The sequence below is a fragment of the Colias croceus genome, chromosome 17, assembly GCF_905220415.1.
Source record: "Colias croceus chromosome 17, ilColCroc2.1".
Classification (NCBI taxonomy): Eukaryota; Metazoa; Arthropoda; class Insecta; order Lepidoptera; family Pieridae; genus Colias; species Colias croceus.
In genome coordinates this window covers 9420179-9443088 of record NC_059553.1, presented here as the reverse complement: position 1 = coordinate 9443088, position 22910 = coordinate 9420179, and the positions used below count along the sequence as shown (strand labels likewise).

Sequence of the window (22910 nt, the reverse complement as noted above, 5' to 3'; positions counted from 1 at the left end):
ACGATGCTCGACTTGACAATTTGAAACTTATGTTTCGGAAAAGTGCCTTATTGTCAGATGTTAATTATATTTTTAAGGTAAATTAAATTTGTTATGATGCTGTTATTAATAATGTGAATGGTGATTGAGTTTTATTGTATAACGTTTTTCCATTTAGTGGAACAGCTTTTTCGAATTATTGTTTTGTGGTTATTTGAAGTTAAAATGATGTGGTTTGAATAACGTGCGACTTACATTATTTAGTCACTGTTTTTTCGTAGAGAACCAAAATAATTTTGATAATTATTATTACAATACGAAATTTAGCTACATTTCGAGAGATTTTTTGAAGTGAAACTTCTTTCGACGCGTTTTGAGTAAAATTTCAAGTCGCGTCATGGCTATACCGTCACGTCATGGAGTAAGGAGAGGATTTTGTTATCTTTGAATCTTGCCAAAGAAGTTTCACTTCTGACACGTGTGCTCAGCACGCTCTTTTTTGTAGAATAACCGATTCGGTCAATTCTGTTTCTAAAGTCAAAATGATGATATATATACAAAAAATAAACACACCGGGTACTAAAAATTCATTATGAAGAAAAAAAGAGAAAAACTAATATAAAATTATAATTAAAAACTTAGTCAATTTTATATAACACTGTATTTTCTCAGCTTGAACGTGACGTGGACCAAACTAATTAGTTCTCATATAAATTAAAAGGAACAATTCTATTTCCTAGTTCTTAGATCTTTATTCCGACGAAGTGAGGAAAATAAATTTACTCTCTACTAATTAAGTTAATAAACGGTGAATAAATTATATTTTAAATTAAACGGCTTTAAAAATTACGCCTTTGTTCTTTGTCTATTTAAACTGTTTTGTTGCGTATTTTCTCTTCAACAACTTTTAGTTTCTTTTTTATAAATAATGTAAAAAAAAGCTTGTGTATACCGAGCACACGTGTCAGAAGTGAAACTTTGCCAAGATTTTAAAGATATCAAAATCGTCGCATTACTCATAACGTGACGGTATTGTCATGACGCGACTTGAAATTTTACTCTCAACGCGCCTAAAGAATTTTCACTTCAATAAATGATGCAAATAATTTTTGTGGACGTTGATCTATAAGCAGACTTCACAGTTTTAGCTAAAATGGACTTAAAGCTAAGCTTCCTGACAATAATATCTTACATCATTTTATCATATTTCAAATATTGCACAAACTACACGACAGAATATAGTCGTGTATTTGACACTTTATACCAGACAATATTACGTTTGAGATTTCAAATAGAAGCAACATTTGAACTGTATGTTACATAATAGAACTTTGAGAGGCCTTCTGTAAACTGCATCGTCATAGTGCTTAGTTATACGGAGTGTTCCAGGAAAGACTATCAAGTGGTGGTATAGAATATAATATTATGTATGCTATTTTTCACGGTTTAGAAGTAATGATCGTTTTGTGATTTTTCTCTAATTTCATAAAATAATAGTCGACCTGGGACACCTTATTATCCACCTATGTAGAATTCTTATCCAACTTCAATCTGGTAAAAGCCTAAAACATCCATCATCATTGACATGACGTCTTCCAACGATTACTTTAAGGCCTGAAAAATGCCGATAAATTGAAAATGTTCCAAGAAACTTCCAACCTGCAAATTGAAAATATACCAAAAAATTGTAAAAACTTCCAAGTCATGGCTTAAAAACGTTGATATAAAATTGAAAATTTACCGTAACCTTTCAACGGTTTGACACTAAGTTTATCATGGTAAAAACTCAACTAGAGCTAAATGATACAATGCTATTTGACAGGAATCGTATGCAAATTAAAGCGGGCCATCTCCAATTGGATGTCAGCCGAAATGGTCTTCGTAAAAACGTTGTAAAAACGTGACTATCATTACGTTTTGATTTATGGTACTGATGTTTTCTTGGTCTACGCACTATTATGTTGCGCGACTGCATTTGGTGAGACTGTTTTTATGGCTCCTATAAATTAATATCAAAAAATAATGGTATGGCCGTATGTAATACTTGACTTGGCTGCATAAGGGAGGGTCTAGTACTAAAATATTTAAAAAAAAAACTTAAATGATTGAGTATTTACAATGAAAAAATTATAGACACTAAAAATTAATATGGCAACTTATATTTGTGTGAAAAATTTATTTGGTTTGATAATTATAGTCTAAATCGTGACCTAAAATAATTAAAATCTCGCCTAGACTCATATCAATATCTAAATTAGGTATAAAACCGATTTAGTTTTTATAATATTTACATATTTATTTTAGTAATCGATCAAATCGCGTGGATCTAGTGAAGTGAATGTAGTATTATCATTTCATAAACGAATAAAATATTGAAAGCGAAATATCATTAAAACGTAACAATACGCGTAGTGGGTATAGCATCAACTTTTTGCAAATGTAAAGGTACAAGTCCGAGACGGGCCGCAGACCGCAAACTGCAACAGCAAACTGCAAGCGACACCACTTGTTTCTATGAACATGTATGAAATTGATTCTAAGCGCGGCGACACTGCTGCCTGCAGACGCAACGCGCAGCGATTCATAGATGTTCATAGAAACAAGTGGTGTCGCTTGCAGTTTGCTGTTGCAGTTTGCGGTCTGCGGCCCGTCTCGGAATTGTACCTTAAGTGAGCCAGTTTGACGCGTATTAATGTATTTTTATGTCAACCTGCCGAAACTGTGTGAGGTGTTTTTTGGATAAATGATGTTACAATTTTTTTCGCCCTCTTTAGCTATCCATTTTTAGGTCACTGCATTTACAAGCGGGGTAAATCCCAATGATCTGGGATGCCATATTCCCTTAGAGGAAATATTGTTGAGTGAATTCTGCGGTTATTTGATATTTTTGTTTTTGTGTTGAATAGTTCTGTTTTATGAAATGTGTATGGATTGTACTTCGTTATTTTAGTTTCCTTTTATTACGGGTTTCATAAAAGGAAAGTCGTAGAAATAATTAAAATTACTAATTAAATATACATAAATGATTATGGTTAATATTATTATGGGTCCGTTATTGATAATATTAACACGTGCTTAATAAATAACAAATGGTTTTCAAATATCGTCTATCATTTTAGTGATTGATTAATTACTACATTAATTCATCAATATTTTCACTCATCTATGTTATAAAAATAAGCAAATGCAAAAGGTCATACCAGAAATGAAAAAGACGATATCAAACAATGATGAGGAATAAATACAGTCAAGAATTGATACAAAAAAAAACTAGATCACTTTATAAACGTTTCAAACACTGAATTTAGAACGTTCTCTCTCGAAGACCTTAGCAAGCAAAATCAATGACAGGTCTGTAGCTAGATGAGATAACGCAGGGTAACACGTGTAATCCCTGAAGATGGAAGCTTGAGTTAGGATCCCTGAGATTGTACGATGGAAAAGATAGAGATGAATCTTTAGTTTAATAGAACAGATTTTCATTTGTTTTTATATGACTGGAATATATACGTAAGTAATAATTTTTGTATGTTTGATAATTTAGATGTACTAATAAAATAAAACAAGATTAATTAATAATAGTTTTGAGTTTAAGCTCCTGCGTTGTTCCTAAAGAATTTCGACATTGAGGCCTTCAAGTAAAGAGCAGGTAGGTTTGTAAAAACGGCAAAGCACCCATGACAACACCAGTGCAGTTGACAATGTTTATGGGTGGTAGTGACCGCTTAACATAACAAACCTGTCCCCGTTTTACCATGCCATTATTAAACAAAAACCAGAAACGTTTCACTTCCCAATTTCGAGTGAAAACGATAACGTTAATAAAAACGCAACCCAATTCGTAACGTAGCATGCTTGACTCCATTTGAAAAACTCCACTACCTGATAGCACTTACAAAAATATATTTTTAAATACGCGAAATATTAAAACAAAAAATATTTTACTTGAAAACCAAGAGTAATACACAATCGTGCTGAATATCACCCTTGGCTGAAAGCCAGGCAGTATTTTTATATTATGTAAAATCTAGATGTAAAATATTTCAGTTTTGTATTCTATAATTGCTGGGTAAATCCGCGATATTATGCCTATATTTTATTTATGTCTTTCTCGTTAGTTTAATAGATCCATACTAATATTATAAATGCGAAAGTAACTCTGTCTGTCTGTCTGTTACTCAATCACGCCTAAACTACTGAACCAATTTGCATGAAATTTGGTATGGAGATATTTTGATACCCGAGATAGGACATAGGTTACCTTTTATTGCGAAATATATACCACGGGCGAAGCCGGGGCGGACCACTAGTAGTACTATAACTTTGTGCTGAAGGTTTTATTGTCCATTTGGAATATAATATAACCTGTCTATATAACGATTTATATGTAAGTAACGTACTATAATGAAGTATATTAACATAATATTATATTATGTATAGTATAGAAATCTTTTGGATGCACATAATGCAATATAAAATAAATAGTGAATAATGATAAAACGCCGAGTTATTTCACAAATTTAATTCGGTAAAAAAAAATTAAATTATATACGAATTGCGTTAAAAACGCAAAAATGTAAACATTCAATATAGAGTATTAAACTCTCATTCACGTGTTTATTTTAAAATACGAGCAAGAAATTTAATAAACATTAAAAATTACTCAAAATATGAATTACGTATTTTTACGAAGAAATATAATTTCATAAAACGTACATTCAGGTTTCATTTGAAGCTATATTTTTGATCAAATGATCGACTCTAATATTGTTGTTAGATTCATAAAAACAGCGCATAAAAAGTAAAATCCAATAAGTTTATTCAGTTTATCACCAAACCATTCAAATCTACTATAGTACTTCAAGGACACAATCCCGCCAAAGTTGAAACGTTCACGACGCACATCTAGCATACAAATTTATGTTTATTACTGCTTTAAAATACAGGCGTTCATTACTTTTCGATACATTACCGTATTGGCACCGCATTGCGTCTCCGTGAGCTCCCAACTGAATAACTGTTATTACATCTCAATATTCTGATTTGACCGATTCGGTAATTAAAGGACTGGAATTTGTGTCTTTATTTGATGAAATGAATAAAATTATTGAGTATTTTGTAGGTTATAAACTGGAATGGAAAAAATGGAATAAATTCTACAAATTTTTACTATTTTTGTCGGCTTAGTTTATATTTATCTCTGCTTAATAGAAATAATACAGAGGCAGGGTACATAGAAATTAATATATTTAAAACTAGCTTCCGCCCGCGACTCCGTCCGCGCGGATGTCGGTCTTCGCGTGGATGGTTTATTTCTCCATTTTGAGTAACTCTGACAATGAAATCTTATAAATATCTATTGGACCCAAATACGGCTAGGCCTTTAATAATACGCAACGTGTGTTCGCGGTTCTACAGAACAACGTCTATGGAAAAAACTGAAAAATTAAGATTAATTTTTTTCTACTTATTTTTCCAGGATAAAAAGTATCCTATTTTACGCCCAGGATAATAAGGTATAATTATACCTAGTTTCATCGAAATAGAACCGTTAGTTTTCACGTGATGCCTGAACAATGAACATACAGACAGACAGACAGACAGACAAAAATTTTTTAAATCACATATTTAGGTTTGGCATCGATCCAGATGGTATTTATTTTTTCAATATTTTCAATGTACAGAATAGACCCTTCTACAGATTTATTATATGCATAGATATAAATATGAATATTTTCATTGGATCGTGCAAAAAAATAAATTCATCTAACGAGTAATCAGATTTTTTCATTATACAGTAGGTACATATTATGAAATTTAAATTTATGACCTTTGTGAAGTTTGCTCGCCAGTTGTTTATTAAAACTTCTATAATTTATATAATTAAACTACACTATTTAATAACGAGCGGCTTATTTGTATCATAGAAATTTCAATAAAAGTAACCATTCGTTTGTGAACAACAAATCCAAGTGTTGAGACTAACAAGTTTGAAAAAGGTGCATCGAAACAAATCCCGCACCAGTTGAAGTCAGATTAAAGGCGGCCATTTTGAAATCCTGCAAAATGCTAGCTTTAAAGGTGTGAAATCAATTGGCTGCAACGGGCGCCGTGATTCCTCAATTAGGAACATGATGCAGGGAAATGCTCGTTCTTGATATTGGTGTCGGATATCGGCTAGTTGACATATTGGTAAAATCAGGAATCAACATCGGAATTGATCTCTGTATAAACAAGAGATGTATCTGCAATATTTATCTTTATGAAATTTTTAATGATAATTATATCGATGTGATGTCTCTGTTTGATTGGCTTTTTAATGAACAGCTGAAGTAATATATATAATGAAGTAGTAGTTAAATAAATAATGAAGTAGCATTTGTAGTTTATAGGCAATAGGTAAGTTTATCTAATTTAGTATGTACATTATATTTTGTAAAATATAAAGATTGAATATCAGAATATTTGTAATAACTAGCGGTCCGCCCCGGCTTCGCCCGTGGTACATATTAACGTTTTCTCTACATAAGAACCATCCTCGTACTTCAAGGAATATAATAAAAAAAGAATTATCGAAATCGGTTCAGCCGTTCTCGAGTTATGGAATTACAACGAAAAGTGGCATTGATTTTTATATATTAGATATATAGTGACCAAAGCTGGCACAATTTATCTTATCATGTTACATTTTATTTAAATAACAAATTAAATTCCATTGAATTAACATAGTCTACAAAAATAAACCAACTGGAGACCGCAAATACAAAATCCCATTTAAAAAAGTAATAAATTTTAAAATGAAATGAAGTTATGTCACAGATGTGGTAGAGCAATAACAGAATTCAGATCAGATATTAAAATTGCAACTACATCGTATATTCACTTCAAGTTTATACAAAACAAAGTATATGCGGATGGCTTTATATAAAATATTGTGCTGTCATTGATTATAAGTTATATAAACATACGGAAACAAAAAAATACAAAATTATTTATGATCACATAACCTTAACTCTCAAATGATATTTCGTAAATTTAGAAGATCATAGTAAAATAAATATCCGAAATCTCCTTTTCGTGTTAAAGCTTAGAATTAGATACTGGCTACTACGCTACCGGGTTTCATAAAACAAGATTATTGAAGAAGTAAGAATTTTTAACTGACAAAATTCAAGTATTAGCCAATTAAAATAATAATATATTCATGGGTTTTAACTGAAGTTACAAGTTACACTCAGTTATCAAACACGACGGATTTTGGTTTGAAAAATAGTTTTGAAGTTATACTTCTTTTGGCGCGATGGAGAAAAATGATGAGAGTGAATTTTAACGATGCGCGCGTACACCGACACCTAAATTTAACAGCATGAAGTTCGTTCTAGGTGGTATGAAAATTGATAACTATGTTCAAGTTGTATATTCTAGTATTTTTTTTCCATACGCCAAAGAAGTATAACTTCTAACGCGTGTACATAAGAACACATACTCTTTCTCTTAATTTCACTACCATACATTAGAAATGGACACAAAAACAAGTTATTTGCCCAAAACAACGGAAATTACAACTCTCCAAACTTGATAAGACCAACGCAATAGCATTACTCTAAAGCCGAGACTATTTACCAAAGTGTATTGAGGAATAGTACTGGGAAACTCATTTACAAGTTCTACAGCAACGTGCAGAAAATGGATTGTCAAACAAGCAGTTAGATTGGCTTCGCGGCTGCTCTGTGTCACCTTGTGCATTTTAACAGGAATAAATCACGAGGATTCTAATCAGGAGGACTCAATCTTGGATCGTTTGCTTCTTCTTTATGTGAAGCTGTGTTCTGTTATAAAGGTAGAAACAATTGATGAATTTTAGGGTGGAGTATACTCAAGAATTTTATGTTATATCTCTAGTATGCAAAAAAAAGTTATGCCATTTAATACTCAAGAAGTGCTGAACAGATTTCAATGTTTTTTGGTATTTGGATTTTGATTTCTTTCTTAAAGTAGAGATTTTGTGTGAGTAGCATTAGCAATTTATTATTGTTGGCCTTCTTACTTTGCGTGCATTTCATAGTCTATCTGCCATCAATTTTCGACTTGTATTTCAATATCACCAGCTTTCTTAGTACCATATAAATCTCTAATACCAAACTCTATACCAAAAAATATTAAAATGTCAGCAAACACAATCACTCCCATATTTACTTGTATTAATTTAAATCCGGCCTTTAACCTTTGATCCACCGCAATTCTTTTAAATGTCTATAACAGGAAAATTCTTAAGACGAAACCGAGCCGACTCCCCACCCTTCTCATCTACCGAAGATTGAGGCAATAATATTTTTATTTGTAACCTAAACCTCAAAGGGAACTCATAAATTCTACGGAGAATCCTTTGAATTTAGCTCTAAGAGCATTTCGGCAATAGATTATCGCGCCGATATTTATTTCGTAAACCTCGATTTTCATGAATAGCCGTGGGTCTTGTATCAGTGCCAGCAATTTGTTGGAATATAAATAATTGTGACTTACTCGATAGTTAGGTACCCTTTTCAAAGAATATTTTCATCTTTACTGGTACAAATTAGTGTCGCATTACAACAATATTACGCATATGGAAAGTCTTTGAGTGTTTTAAATTTTAATACTTGTAGAATATGATTGTAAATTATTGATACCCAAAATACAAATATAAATTAAAACAAAACGTTTGTACGCATTTAATTGCCTTAAATATGTTTTTCTCTTCTTGGAAATTAAATTAATTTCCGGTCTATTACTCAAATTTTATTATTTTCTGTCATCATGTTTTCACTGTTACTTGTTATTTTTTCTGAGAATGCATAAAACTTATCGCAAATAATATTAAATTTTACATTTTCTTTGTTACTGTGTCGTTCTGATCCTTATACAATATGTGATTTAATTTATTTTATTTATTTATTTTAGAATTTCCGACAGAGGATACAGATTACATTCGTTACATCTAATACAAGTACATGATCTTCTGCACCTCTAATTAAAGGAAATTACAGCGTTCAGAATGGATTACAATTACAATTACAATTAAAATTACAATTACAATTACAATTACCATTACAATTACAATTACAATTACAATTCGTCAATTTCTTAAAAATATTAAAATAAATTTAATAACATTAATTATATAGGAAAACCAAAATAAATAAAAAAATAAAAAAACTAGTGGTAAGCCCCGGCTTCGCCCGTGGTACTTATTTCGCAATAAGAGGTAGCCTATGTCCTTTCTCGGGTATCAAAATATCTCCATACCAAATTTCATGCAAATTGTTTCAGTAGTTTAGGTGTGATTGAGTAACAGACAGACAGACAGAGTTACTTTCGCATTTATAATATTAATATGGATGTGCATTGCCATCATTATTTACATTACTTTCAAACTTTGCGTAAAATAAAATAAAATTATTTCCTCAAAGTTCACAGCTCACATAGAAATAAAAAACGAAACATGCACAGACCCTTGAAAGCGGGTCAATACCTGCCTTAGGGAGCATGTTTTGAGCTCGATTACATAAAGGACATTGTCTCAATTATCCCCTTGCGAAGTTAAGCGTTCACCTGACCCGATACCATTAGCATTTAACAGGCTGCCTTAAGTACATCGCTGTAATTCAATCTTGCCAACGCCTTGCCCAATAGACCCTTTGTTTGTAGCTTTGAATGATGTGACAATCTGTTCTTGCGATTGTATGATTAATTTGGTGTGAGTCGATTGATGATTTACAGTTGGCTATGATTGGACCCTTGGCGGGTGAATATAATATGCTTGAGTTAGCTGAGAATAGAACGAAATTACATCGTCGGTTGTAATTTTAATAAATAGAAATTGATCAGTGTAATTCTGGAATGATATGGCCTTATTTGTGAATCATCTTTTCAATTATCTATTTAGTTCTATAATAAATACTCATCAACTTTACCTCCTTATCATCACTACATAGTATAAAACAAAGTCGCTTTCTCTGTCCCTATGTCCCTTTGTATGCTTAAATCTTTAAAACTACACAACGGATTTTGATGCGGTTTCTTTTAATAGATAGAGTGATTCAAGAGGAAGGTTTTAGTATATAATTTATTAGGTTTTAAGAAAAGCAGGCGAAGCCGCGGGCGGAAAGCTAGTTATAACTATTTAATATGAATATATTATGTATTTTTACCGTTAACCGTTTACAAATCTGGCTTTAGTAACTTACGTACTCAATTCAACATTTTTTCGATTCACAAACTCTCAATAAATTTCCGGAGCATTTGGTAAATTGTATTTTTTGTGCCTAACCGTTTGTGTCTGCTCAATTTAACCTAGTCAGACTCAAAATAGAAATAAATAAGATTTCTTTTCTACAATTATAGAGGATTTTATATATAAAAGAGGGTTTTAGTTTTATCTAGATGACCTCGTTATTATAATATGAAATAAAATCGAATATCACATTATTATTTCTTCGCGTCAAATTCACTGAAGCTATGAATAGCGACATGATGACGTACACAGGTGACCTAATTTTGAATACTGTAAAAGCATGTTTATTTATTGTGAATATATTTAATACTAGGTTTAATTACTAATCAGTAATTGAATATTGAAAAGCAAATTATATTACAAGGGTTTATAATTAATTATACCATCTTATCGTTATTGTCATGAATACCATAATATTAAATTTTTGAAACTGATTTTATTTTCTATTATTTTTTACATATTCTGATATTGGGTTATAAATATTAAACCCGACTATAAATTGTTCACTTGTGATATTAAATAATCGGTTTATTATTAGAAATTGGTTTTTCAGTCGACTATTTTAAACCTTTTTTTACAGACATTGAAGCACGCAGTGGCACCAGCCACAGAATATAATATTATAATATAGTGCCACTTGGTTATAATAGTGCCACTATCATAACCAAGAGTTGAAGGTGAAGGATCTTATGAAAGAAAGACGTAATAGATTTGCTCCAAAAATTACTAAAATTCTTAAGTAATTATTCAAAAAAAAAAAATTAAAGGTAAATTCTTAAGTATTTCAACTTCACACAAGGCAGTTCGCGCGAAGACCAGACAATATCTTTGGGGTCAGCTAGTTTAAATGTGTTAATATACAACAAATGAATCATTATAATCAAATTCCTAACCTAACCTAACAGCTAACTTCTCAGCTTTTTCGCGCAAAGACAGGACATCTTCTGTTCAATAAGCTAGTTTAAATATTATATTCATAAATCATTATCTAGATCAATAACGTACGTGCTGACAAAGATTACACCAAAATGTTCAATGAGATGTTACACCCGAACCAGATATTGGCCAACATGGATTACTGCCTAAACCCTTGAGCGTGAGCTCGATGTAACCGGAATATTAACAGCCCAATAATGTTATATATTTTGGGATTTAACGGTTATATCGGACCAGTTCAGATTTCTATATATCATGTTTGAATTTAGTTTGAAAAAAAAAATTATTTATTTACGGCATACGCCAAACCATACATATAAAAAACGACGTGTGGTACTCGGGGACTGCCGCGGTAAAACTATGGCATGCTATGCCTTCAAGCCACACCTCCGCCCGTCGGAGTGGGGAGCGTGAGGTTTTTTCGTTATGGAATTTCTCGATTCGGTCCCCGCGCTCAAGGCCCGCGATACAAGCTATGCAATAGCTTAAACTTATCATTGAGAACTTATTCCTAGAGTAAATGAAATAGTCTTAACTCTAGGTGCCTCTTACATTCTTCACCTATCTCTGTATAAACAAGTCAAAATGTTTGTTTGTAAGAAAGTTCTACCAAATGAAAACTCTACTCTCGAATAAATATAAAATGTTGATAACCGGTATATTAGCAATCTCATGAGTGAAAACGAAATTGCAATCAAATTCTCAAACATAACGCCAAAAAATATTCATTAATTTTCTTGTAACTGAACTATATTGCCAAGATTGAGGAAGACCAATCTCTCTCTGCTCTGCATAATATGCATAGCAGATAATATGCTCGCATAATATGCCTGAGAATTAAACTCCATCACATCACATAAGCGTTAATTATTGGATGCAATAATTTATCTCCTTCCGTACTATAGACGGTAATTATTAATCCAAAACCTTAAAAATTATTATTATTCCAGAGAAAATAAACCAGGACGTGGCTCAGAATCACCGCAACCAAGCCATCAATAAAACTTCAAACAAAAATAATTAAACAAATTGCTTCTTAAAAAGTTGTTTTTAAAACAAACCAGAACAAAGAAACTTAAAACACAGCAAAGAAAGCAGTCAAATTACGTTTTTTCTGTGAAATATTTTCTTACCGCGGTTTTAACGTGCTAATATTAAAATTTGAATCCCGCTAATGGATTAAAAATATGGTTTTGTTATTCTTTTATCCGTAAAGGTTTTATTAGCTAGAGTGGTTTAAAGTTTTTTGATGGGATATACGAGTATGTTGAGTAGTTTAACATTTATGGAGGTGCAGACGTATGATGAACCTAAAACGTGAGCCACTCTTTAAATATTTATTATTATATTTATTTATTTACTAGCTTCCGCCCGCGACTCCGTCCGCGCGGATGTCGGTCTTTGCGTGGATGGTTTATTTCTCCATTTTGAGTAACTCGGACAATGACATCTTATAAATATCTATGGACCCAAATACGGCTAGGCCTATAATAATACGCAACGTGTGTTCGCGGTACCTACTACAGAACAACGTCTATGGATAACTGAAAAATTGAGATTAATTTTTTTTCTACGTATTTTTCCAGGATAAAAAGTATCCTATTTTACGCCCAGGATAATAAGGTATAATTATACCAAGTTTCATCGAAATCGAACCGGTAGTTTTCACGTGATGTCTTCACATACAGACAGACAGACAGACAGACAGACAAAAATTTTTTTAATCACATATTTGGGTTTGGTATCGATCCAGTAACACCCCCTGCTAGTTATTTTTTCAATATTTTCAATGTACAGAATTGACCCTTCTACAGATTTATTATATGTATAGATTAATAGAACAACAGAGGTCCACTTGTGAGTATTATTTCTTAATTACTATGTTAGTTACATTGTTTTCATACAGTTTACATTTACATTAATTTAAATATTATCATTATTGAATATTTTACCATTTATAATTAGTCATTTTATTTTTATTAATATATGTGTACTTGCTCACAATGGTGCAAGTACACACAATCGAATCTATCTGCAATCATTTTAAGAGGAAGACCTTGAGAAGTTTTATATTGATATGCCCAAAGAACCTTCGAGAATAAAGTGCTGTAAACGTAAAGAGCAGATTTTATTATTTTTACGATTATAGTTGGTACGATAATGTATTTAATTTACTCTCCGCTAAATTCTTATCACTAATATGCGTATTTGGACTTTGGAGCCCTAATTTATTTTGCAAAGCCAAATAAAATAGAATTTACTGTAAGAGTTTCAATTTTAAAGAAAAAATAGAGAATCATCAAGCTTTATCTAAAATTGGAATTATCATTATTTACCATGATATTCAACGTAAACGCAATAACATTAGAGTAACGCGAGTTCATTGTAATGTCTATTAAGTTTATGTAAATTCTTTCTTAATATATATAAATCTCGTGTCACAATGTTTGTCCTCAATGGACTCCTAAACCACTCAACCGATTATAATAAAATTCGCACACCATGTGCAGTTCGATCCAACTTGAGAGATAGGATAGTTTAAACATGTAGGTACCACGGGCGAAGCCGGGGCGGACCACTAGTCTTATATTTAAAAATGAATCGCAAAATGTGTTGGTAAGTGCATAACTCGAGAACGTCTGAACCGATTTCGATAATTCTTTTTTTAACCGACTTCAAAAAAAGGAGGAGGTTATCAATTCGGCCGGTATGTTTTTTTTTTTTTTATGTATGTACACCGATTTCTCCGAGGTTTCTGAACCGATTTACGTGATTCTTTTTTTGTTCGATGCGGGATGGTGTCGAATTGGTCCCATAAAAATTTTATTCGGATAGGCCCAGTAGTTTTTATTTTATGGACGCGACAGTCTGTTCAAGACAAATGATTACACAAAAAGACATGAAACGCAGTAAACGTCAAAACGGTTTTTCTTTACTCTGTTAACTATCTATTTCAATTATTTTCTAGATTTTTATACATTACAACTTCTTAAACTTTTCTTTTAATCTCCTTATGTCTTTAACAAGCTTCATTGATCGTTCTAGTAAGGTTTCTTTCTTAGAATAACTGCTGTCATCTTCCTACACAGATAACTTTTTTTTTTTTTTTTAATTTATATCGCACAAAATGTAACAAATTATTTAGATATCTGATGCTAATGTACTGAGCTGGAGATTGTCCTCAATAAGACACCCCTCACTGTAGTGCTTGCTTTACTACAATACTAAAGTGGCTGTTGATTTTAGACCATATACTTTCTCTTTGAAAACTTTATACCTAAGTCGTTTTTTTTCAAAATTTTCCTATACCTTACTCATATAAGATTTTCTGAACCATAATATAACAATGTATTGAAGAGGTCACTTCTATAAAATTACACTGACCAAGACTATTAATTACTAGCTGCGCTTTGCGGTTTCACCCACGTGGTTCCGCTCATGTTGGTCTCAACGTTATTATATTACCTTCCTCGATAAATGGATTATCTAACACCGAAATAATTGTTCAAATCGGACCAGTAGTTCCTGAGATTAGCGCGTCCAAACAATCTCTTCAGCTTTATAATATTCAACATTGGTGACCCCCGACAAAGAACAACAAGAAATTATAACAATAAAATTATTTTGAAGACGAAGATTTATTGGAAGAATTTAAATTTTAACATGGCGATGTCTACATCTAACTTTTACGGCACCCTTGCGGCGGAATTGGTGAAAATCAACGTGCGCCTTTCAAACATCGAGCGCTCACGATCACGAGCGGTACACCGGCGACCCAGAACACCGTCACGCAATTTTCGAGAGTCTTCAAGGTCATCTTCGAAGCGACGTCGTCCCGGCGCACCTGACTGGTTGTGCAGCTACCACTTCAAGCACCGGCAGCGCGCTCACAAGTGCATCCCACCGTGCGCGTGGAAGAGGAGCCCCAGCCCCAGCGCAGCAGCCGCCCAGCCGGAAAACTAGCGAGGCAGGTGCAGACTACGGCGGAGGTCTGTACCATCACGCCGTGCAGCCGTCTCATGGTAACAGATTTAAATACTAACTTAAAATTTTTAGTAGATACCGGTGCCAATGTCTCCGTTTTACCCGTACCTAGAAATCCATTTAAATACAATAAATTATGTCGATCCGATCTTAAGTTATACGCTGCTAACGGTACAGAAATTGCAACTTATGGCGTTGAATCAATTGTTTTAAATCTTAATTTAAGAAGACCGTACCGTTGGGATTTTATTTTAGCAGATGTCAAAAAGCCAATATTGGGAGCTGATTTTTTAACACATCATAAATTATTAGTTGATTTGTATCGAAAAAAGTTAATAGATCAAGTTACCGATTTACATGTATTAGCCTCCGTAGTTTCGTGTACGCAACAATCGCTAAATTCTGTGTGCAAAAGTCATCCGTATTACGATTTATTAAGTATGTTTCCTGACATTAGGTATTAAGCCGATGTCGTTTAAAGAAACTACATCGCATAACGTTTTGCATTATATAGAGACGAGCGGCCCACCTATTCATGCTCGAGCTAGACCGTTACCCCCGGATAGATACAAAAAGGTGAAGGAAGAGTTCAGGGTTATGCAAGAATTAGGTATCTGTAGGCCTTCTAAAAGTGCTTGGGCTAGCCCGCTTCATGTTGTAGTTAAAAAGAATGGCGAGTTAAGGCCGTGCGGAGATTATCGACAGCTCAATGCAATTACAAAGCCCGACAGATATCCAGTTCCGCGATTACACGACTTTACTTTTATATTGGCTAATAAAAAAATATATTCAAAAGTAGACATAAATAGAGCCTATCACTGCATAAAAGTTGCCCCATGCGATATAGAAAAAACTGCTATTATTACCCCTTTTGGACTTTTCGAATTTCCCCGTATGAGTTTTGGCCTAAGGAACGCCGCACAAACGTTTCAACGTTTTATGAACAATACCGTTTTACAAGGTCTCGATTTTTTATTTTGTTACTTAGATGACGTCATAATTGCCAGCGAAAATGAGACTTTACATCAAGAACATTTGAAGTTAGTATTCGAACGTTTCAATACATACGGCATATCTATAAACTTAAGCAAGTGTAGCTTCGGACAGTCGCGTATAGAATTCTTAGGTCACGAAGTGAGTGTAGATGGAATTAAACCACTCAAAGATAAGGTCGAGGCCATAGTTAATTTTCCTAAACCCGTCACAGTATCGGATTTAAGACGATTTTTAGGAATGATCAATTTTTATAGACCACATTTACCTCATTTAGCGTCACATCAATGCGAACTCAATAAATATTTAGTAAATTCTAAGAAAAATGATAAATCGAAAATTATTTGGAACAATGTTAGTGATAATGCTTTTGTGCAATGTAAGATAGGACTACAAAATGCCGTCACATTGTCACATCCCCTTTTAGATGTTCCCTTAGCCTTGATGACCGACGCTTCCAATACCTGTATGGGTGCGGTATTGCAACAGCGAGTAAAAGGTAAGTGGATACCCCTAGGATATTTTTCCAAAAAATTTTCGCCTACCGAGCAAAAGTATTCTACTTATGATAGGGAATTACTAGCGATTTTTCAAGCTATTAAATATTTTAGGAAATTGTTTGAAGGCCGTCCTTTAACAATATATACAGATCATAAGCCATTATGTCATGCATTTTCTAAAATAGGTAATGACAGTAAAGAAACGCCTAGAAGGACGCGACAATTACTTTTTATAAGTGAATTTACGGTCGACATACAGCATATTAGCGGTAAAGATAATATTGTAGCCGATACTTTATCGCGCGTAGAAACAATTGTTTGCCCGACTGTACTCGACTTCAACGAACTTGCTGACTCGCAAGCGAAAGACGAGTACTTGATTAATATGACACGTAGTGGTCATAGCGATAATAATGTAAAGTTTAAGAAAATGTATTTACCGACTTGTAAAAAAGGAGTATATTGCGAAGTTTCAAATAATATTATTAGACCTTATTTAACAGAGTATTTTAGAAAAATTGCTTTCGATAGTGTTCACAATTTAAGTCATCCCGGTATACGTACGACTCGTAAGATGGTCACTAAACAATTTTTTTGGCCTAGTATGAATAAAGATATAGGGAAATGGACCAAAGCGTGTGTATCATGTCAAAGGTCGAAGATTTCGCGTCACGTTGTTTCGGATATAGGAAAATTCCCGGAAGTTTCGCGATTCGAGCATATCCATGTGGATTTAGTTGGTCCATTGCCGACATCTCCACAGGGATTTAGATATTTATTAACAATTATAGATAGATGTACGCGTTGGCCTGAAGCATTTCCCGTTAAAGAAATTACTGCAGACGTCGTTGCTAAGCATATTTATGAAGGATGGATAGTTAGGTATGGTTGTCCCGTCCGTATAACTAGCGATCAAGGACGTCAGTTTGAGTCGAATCTATTTTTAAAGTTAATGTCATTTTTGGGCATTAATAAAATTCGTACTACACCTTACCACCCACAAAGTAATGGCGCGGTGGAAAGGTGGCATAGATCGTTGAAGGCAGCCCTTATGGCGAGACTGCTTAGTAGTAAAAAAACGTGGTTAGACGAATTACCCACTGTTATGTTAGGGTTGAGAGCAGCAATACGAACTGATAGTAATGTTAGTGCCGCAGAATTGGCCTTCGGTAAAACTTTACGTTTGCCTGGCGAGTTCTACGATAATTCTACAAATGACTGTGATGTAAACGATCCTTATAGTTTGGTAGAGAAAATCCGTGAAACTATATCTCAGTATCGTCCGACGAGAGATAAGACGAACGCAAAGAAAATATTCGTTTATTCCGATTTACAAAGTTGTAGTCACGTTTTTGTTAGAGATGACGCAGTACACAGGTCTCTAAAACCGCCTTATGATGGTCCTTATCAAGTGTTAGAACGTAGTTCTAAAGTTTTTAAAATACAATTTCCGGATAGAGTCGCACGCGTTTCCATTGACAGGTTAAAGCCAGCCTTTATATTAAAAGATGATGTTACAGTTGAGAACAATATTGTTCCACATAACACATCTTTATCGAAGTCGGTTGAGCATGCGCCACCCATAAGCGTAACTAGGAGCGGTCGCGTAATCCGAGGACCCGTGCGATTTGCGATATCTGGGGGCACGGTAGTGCCCCCGCCAAGACGAGCCAAGCGAACAAGCGAAGCGCACGGGCACTACCTACCTTTTCTCGAAGCGCTTCGACGTTTTTTTGAACCCTCATAACTTGGGTTTGGATTATGCTAGATCAACAAAATTTTCGGGATATATTGCCAATAGCGGACTTATTGAAAATATTAAGTTTTAATTACATTAGCTTTTATACTTCAGATTTTATTTATATCTAAAAAACGCTAATTTCGTCACTGACTCACTGATGATCATCAAAATTCTTAAGGTATTTCCTAATGTCCTAGAAAGCTGAAATTTTGTATGTAAGCTAGTATTAGCACACAAACAACAAAAAAATTATAAAACTTGTAACTTTCATCCCCCAACCCCTTAAACTAGGGGATGGGAGTTTGTATGAGACCTGTAATTTTAAATTAAATTTTGATGACGCTAGAGGTCTAATCTAATTATCTAAAACTTGGTTCCCCTAGATATATATATGCATAGGTACTCCTTGTTAAAAAAAAATAAAAATTTAATCGACTTATAAAATTTTGTTACAAACAACTTACAAAAAGAAATGAAATCCCACCAAAAACATTTTCATGTAAAATGTTGCCAAGACGAGCCCATATGACTCGCACTGTCAAAAAGTTATCAGATCTCATGTAGAGCCAAGCTTCTAACACTACACGCCCTAACTCTACAAGGCCTAACTTCACAAACTCTATTCCTTAGTCAAAATATGTGGCTTGGCCGTTCGTTACTACAAGAACTATTGTATGAACAGTGAATTAATTAATTTTTCACCTTGCGCCGATGTGAATGTAGCGAAATGGCCAAGCCACATATTTTGACTAAGGTGTAGAGTTTGTGAAGTTAGGCCTTGTAGAGTTAGGGCGTGTAGTGTTAGAAGCTTGGCTCTACATGAGATCTGATAACTTTTTGACAGTGCGAGTCATATGGGCTCGTCTTGGCAACATTTTACATGAAAATGTTTTTGGTGGGATAGTACTTTCACACAGTATTTAGCTATTGTCTTTAATTCGAAGTATTATCTGTATTGTATGTAATTCAATTTATTATACTTGTGTGTTATATACATTTTTGTTAGAATGTAAGTTTATATTTGTTTACATGTAATATTGCGTCTTATACAAATTTTTATATTAATTGTTCACTATACAACGTTTTGAAGTAAAAGTTTTTATTGTTTCATATTATTGTTTAATCATTTCATTTTATGTTTTACATAAATATGATTAACATTATATTGTGCATATTTTACATTTTTGTGTAACAATTGCGAAAGAATAAAGTAATACGATAGTTTTGTTTTTACGCATTGAAGATGCTTATTTAGTATTTCCTGTTTTTGTAATAATTAGTACCTATTTACTTAGTAAGTTATATCGGATTACATAGGTAATAATATCGTCACTCATTTAGCATTTTTATTAAACTTGTATTAATTGTAACATATGGATAAATTCGTGTAGTGAATAGTAAGTGTATTCCGATCAATTTTAATTAGGCTAAGCCGTTTAGATGTTACCTATATCTTTTATTGATATAAATTTAAGAAATATTACGAATTCATATGTGTATTCAGTATTGCATTGTTATCTCATTTGTATTTTATGGTAATTTCTGTGTTTGTCTTTGTATTTTTTGGAGTGTATAATTTTTTTTTTGAAAAAGGGGGGGAATAATGTAGGGACACACATGTACAATTCGCTGATCGAGCTTTTTGTATATGTGTGCGTCCACATTGTTTCCCCGACGCTTTTTAGATTTATTAGAATAAAAAGTCAGTAGTGCATAACGGCTAGCATAAATAACACTTATATATTGTGAAGAGCAATAAATTCATTGAAGGAAAGGCTTTATTATTTTGGGCAACCTTGGGGGAAAGGCACTACTCAACATTAAGTATAGATACTGACCAAAACGATTAATGTTATTAGAGCAAAATCCAAACTTCTAAAATACCAGAAGAAATTTCCGAATAAGTACACTCTCTCACTTTTGTCAAGTATATTTGCAACAGCATTTCTCAACTTTCCCACCAGAAGTACTGTAGTACTGAAGTCAAAAATAACCGATGGAAACTCCATTATATCTCGAGCGTTCATCAAATTATCTCCATTTTCGTTTGAAAGAATGGAGGAATTTTTAGAGGAATATTAAACAGGGTTGGACGTCTGGGACACTAAATTATAAAATTGTTGTCGGCGCTTGGCGAAATTAAAATTGTGATATTTCCTTTTAGTGGGTGTGCGCTTAATTTAATTTGTGTTGTCTCAATAAATCAAACGTGAGTGCTCTTGTATCGAATAATTAGGTAAAAAAAAAGAATTATAATATGCAATAAATAATTGTTTTTGTTGTGTTTGGTAATGTAAAAGAAGGAACATCGGAAAGAAGACCTTAAAAACTGTCCCAAAAATTAGTAAAATTATTACTTAACGGCCAGTAAATAAGTTTGAGCTAGTATATTATGTTTACTTACTAATGGTACTAGTTGATAAAGTAGTTAACATTAAAACACGCGTAATTTATTAATTAATGAATGTGTGTACTGGTTTGAAAGTCAATGGAAAATTAATTATTACTGTACCTTTTGGGGCACTATTATCTGAGAAATCCTATATTTTTCCTGGTACATGGGAGATATGTATTCATTCCACTAATTGATTTAATTTAAGTTAGAACAGATAACCAATAAGACTGCAATTTTATTCCTCAGACGGACGGCTATGAACCTAGACTTAGGATTACTACTATAAAACATTCTAATGGAGCTTCTTAAGAATGATTGCGGCAACAATTTTAATCATATTGCACGGATATAAATTAATCTAAGTGGCTCATTTTCTTAACGTTAGGCGGAGTTCTCATCGATTGCAATTAACAAGATTGCTATCGTTCACGTAATCGCCGTCTGTGAACACTCGCCCTAATCGTGAGATCGCTCTTGTTTTTATAAAAGGGATAGTTTTTCTTTGAGAATCGCAATAGTTTCTAGTACATGCTTTGAGAAACAATTGCTTGGACTGTTTTATTTTATTTGTTATAAATAAATTATTCCTGGTTGTGAATTATTCAAAATCTCGGGTAGTTTGAAATAACATGATGGAAATATATGTTGATTTAAACTTCAATAGGTAATATTAATTTGGAAGATACGTAGGCAAGGATGTGAAATCCTGTCGGAATTGGTATAGAAGTTTTGAACATTAATTGAAAAACAGACAGACAAACTAACATTGAAATTCAAGTTTGTTATAATTGTGTAAACAACGTAATGTTAGGTATATTATTTACAACCATATTGTTTTAAATAATTGTCCTATATGGTGTAGAATAAAGAGTTTTCATTAATTCATTCATAATATTACTTACTTACTCTACTTACTCCTGTGGCGCTGAAACCCCGAAGTGGGTCTTGGCCTCCGAGACGAGAACTCTCCACCTTCCCCGGTTCTGAGCGGTCACTTGCCAGTTTTCACTGGCTTGAATCGCACTCAGGTCCCTCTCCACTTGATCGCGCCAGCGATACTTGGGTCGACCCACCGGCCGACGGCCCGAGGGACGGCCCAAGTATGCTCTCTTCAGACCTCGCTCCTCACCCATTCGCTCTACATGACCAAGCCAACGCAGGCGATGCGCTTTTATTTCCCCAAGTATATTTGGCTCGGCCATGAGTTTTTCTAATTCGGCATTCTTCCGGATTCTCCAACTTCCATCCTCTTGTCTGATAGGACCAAAGATCTTCCTAAGAAGCTTTCGTTCTGTGACTAAAAGGTTACGCTCTTCGTTCTGGGTTAGGGTCCAGGCTTCACAACCATAGGTAAGTATTGGTCTTATAACCGTTTTGTATATCCGCAGTTTGGTTTTTTTACTTAGAAGCCTGGACACGAGGACTTTATGCAAGGCTGCACCACACTTGAGGGTATTTTGTATGCGGATTTTAATTTCTTCCTCTCTAGTGTGTGCATCCGTTATCGTGCAACCCAGATATCTGAAGCTAGCTACTCCCGTGTACGTCGTATCTCCAACCTGTAGGTTTTGGCGTTGAGTTCGTGTGTCCCTATAGCGCTTCATATGGAGATATTCCGTTTTTTTTCCGTTTATTTTTAGTCCGACCTTTTCAGCTTCTTGTTTTAAGGTCTCAGCGGCTTTACCCACTTCGTCACGGTTTTCACCAAGCAATGCGAGGTCGTCAGCATATCCAATCACCAAATGCTTTCCATTTAGTAACACTCCGCAGTCCAATGCAAGCATTTTCCGCAGGATATATTCCAGTACCAAATTGAATAGCACAGGCGACAGAGAATCGCCTTGTTTTAATCCGGTGAACACCGCAAACTCTTCTGTTTGTTCTTTGCCCACCCTCACTCGCATGTTACTGTCTCCAATAGCTGTTTTAATTAAGTCCACCAGTTTGGCTGGAATTCCAAGTTCCTTTAAAATTGCAAACAGGGCGCCCCTATCAATACTGTCGTAAGCCTTCTCGAAATCCACAAATAGCGCGTGCATGCTCAGAGCGTATTCCCACCTCTTTTCCATGATCTGTTTGAGCAGGAAAATCTGGTCGATCGTACTTCGG

The 22910-nt window shown here is 33.8% G+C and overlaps 1 protein-coding gene across 2 annotated transcripts in view; it reads right to left on the bottom strand.

Moving 5' to 3' along the window:
- The window catches only part of LOC123699358 (zwei Ig domain protein zig-8-like), a 176094-nt gene that overhangs the window by 59873 nt on the left and 93311 nt on the right, over positions 1-22910 (bottom strand). The window lies entirely within an intron of this gene.